The sequence below is a fragment of the Galeopterus variegatus genome, unplaced genomic scaffold (genome assembly GCF_000696425.1).
Source record: "Galeopterus variegatus unplaced genomic scaffold, G_variegatus-3.0.2 Scaffold12258, whole genome shotgun sequence".
In the NCBI taxonomy this organism is placed as follows: Eukaryota; Metazoa; Chordata; class Mammalia; order Dermoptera; family Cynocephalidae; genus Galeopterus; species Galeopterus variegatus.
In genome coordinates this window covers 32,652-35,520 of record NW_007738369.1, presented here as the reverse complement: position 1 = coordinate 35,520, position 2,869 = coordinate 32,652, and positions in this window count along the sequence as shown.

Below are 2,869 nucleotides of genomic sequence, written 5' to 3'. Positions count from 1 at the left end.
GGCTCTACTCAAAATATTTTGATTTTATCAGTCTGCACAAAACCAGATACCTGCATTTTTTTAGTAAACAATATTGATCATTCTGACTAATTTGTACTTCACTTGACCACTGCAAAAGAGGAAAAAAAATGATACCATGAAGGAAAGTCAGCTTTCAGTGTGCTTGACACTTAAATAGGAAGAGTAGAAAACTTGTAGTGTGACAAAATTTTAAATAATTAATTATATTTTAAATGTAAGGCTAGTTATTCAAAATGAATCATTCCATTTTAGTTGATTTAAGAAATTTGTATAATTGTTATTTATTTATGAAGGCAATGAAAATTCTATTTTTCCTAAAACAGAGAAATAGACTTTAAGAAAACATATATGTATGCTATATTGCTATTTGGTCAATATTCTGATTTAATGCAAAAATCCCTTTATCCATAGAAGATACCTTATTTAATTAGAAATGAAAATTGTATAAGTCTGGCACATGTCATTTTTAGATTATCATGTTGACAGATACGTTCTTCCATTTAAAATCCTGAAGACAAAATGGAAAATATTTTCCTACCACAGACAATGGAGATACTTGTAATTGAATGTCATGATTATAGGTTTAGAACATCATATTTACACCTTCTGCTGATCTAAGAAGTTTTAATTGCAAGAAGAGTTCTACTTTGTCCTGCATTTTTCTTTTCTTTTTTTGTTTGTTTGTTTAGATCGTCTCAATTCTTTAGAGCTCAGAATCTCCATGCTCCAAACTATGTGTCTTTATCTTTCAAAATGAACCAACTTGTCTTATTTTTGCTGCTGTTGTTCATGAACTTGGCATTTCCATAGCAACTGAGTTTGTATTGATTTTTAGAGCTCTTACTAAAATGGCATATGGACTACATTATGGGTTGCCAGGATTCTTCAAAATTCTTAAAGGAAACCTTTTAAAAATAAATTGAATTAAGTATTTCTATTTCTATAGGGAGGTAGCTTCTTAAGGACAGAATTAGTGGAATATTCTATTGGAGAAAGAGATCATGAGAAATGAAAATGTAAGTTCCTCTTCCTTATAAATATGCAGTCTATCTTTTTGGAAATATTTAACAAGCATTTATGAAGGATGAAGGGAAATAATGCCAGAACAACAGATCACAAAAGTTAAGGAAAAAAAAAAGGAAATGTCTTGAGGTAAACAAGAGAGAGCAAAGTAAAAATAATGAGAGTAATTATTTTCCACAAAAACATTTAAATTGTTTTTGTATTTTATATTTTCTAGCATTTTTTAAAGCATAAGTCTCTAACAAACACTTTTTGTTAAATTCTGTTTAGATAAGACATCCCTTTCAATTCAATCCAGAACATACTACATGTCCTAAAACTAGACTCATTATATGACCTTCTGTTCTATTCAGAACATTTCAGCCCTCACTTACCTGATCCATATATTCCATTATATTTTTGTCAATTGAATTTAACCTGGTCAAAGCATATTAAACCGTACCAATTCAGGCCAATCAACTTAAGTTAACAAAATTTATCTAACTTGATTTGACAAGTGAAATACTTTTCTTTCTTCTGAATTCAATTGAATTTAATTCAACCCAGATCAGAAGTCAAATTAGTCCTGACCCATTTAGTTCCATTCTGCCCTCAAACAAGATCAGATATAGTTCACAGCATTAAATTAAATTAACCTGAAATTTATTCCTTCTTTTTATTAATTTCAAACTAACCTACGCAGTTAACCAATCTCACCATTAATACTACAAGAACCTAAGACTTTGGTTCTTCTTTTTTTGGTAGACATTTAGATTTTCCAAGACTGAAGTTTTAATAAAAAAATCTTTATTTATAGAATTCGCCTTTTCAGTTACCAGTGATTTCATGTTACAATACCCTTCTGTATGTAAGGCGCTATGCTAAGTACCACACAGCATATGAATGAGTTAAAAAAACAAAAAGCACAACTGCCTTTATATGCTTGCAATTTAAGACAAAAAACAAAAAGCAGGAAGTAGTATAGTGTATTGTGGAGTAGTAAATATGTAACAAATGAAGTGTAAAAAATGATGGATCTGAAACAATAAACAGAGACATCTATGTTGAAAATGACAAAGCAGAAAATAACATTTTCTCATTATCTTTCTCAAAAATCACCCAAAGCAACAAGGGGAACTAGAAAAATAAACAAATATATTAAGAGACAGGGAAATCACTAAATTATAAAATGGATGGAAATGCGCATGGAGAAATGGAGGATGAACAGCTGTATATGAAAGTTGAGGCAAACCAAAATAAGAGATGCTGCAATTGTGGATTTCAGAGATAGGCAGCAACATATTCTTGAAGATGGCAAATACATTTGAGATGAAAGCCTAAATCGGAGACAGAACCAATAGGACATAGATGGAAGATAGATAGATACAGAGATGTAGAGATACAGAGGTAAATAGATACAGAGATAGAGAAGAGGTACATGAGGGGATTTATGAGAGAAATAGAGTCATGCAATTTTGGAGGCTGAGAAATCCCACACAGCCCGTCTGCAAGCTGGAGAGCCTGAAATGCCAATAGCGTGGCTCAGTCCAAGTCCAAAACCTCAGGATCATGGAAGTCAATGGTGTAATTCTCAGTCTGAGGCCAAAGGCCTGAGAACCTGGAGTTCTGATGTGCAAAGGTGGGGGAAAAAGAGTGTTTCATCTCGGGGTGGCGAGGGGAGGTAGAGGGTGGAGGTTCAGTGCAGTAACGAGTGGGGATGGCAATCATCTTTCCTTTGACTTTTTTGTTCTACTGGGGTTCCCTACCCCAGCCTGTTAGATGGCACCCATCCACATTGAGGGGGGATCTTCCCCATTCAGTTCACCAACTCATACTCTAACTTCCT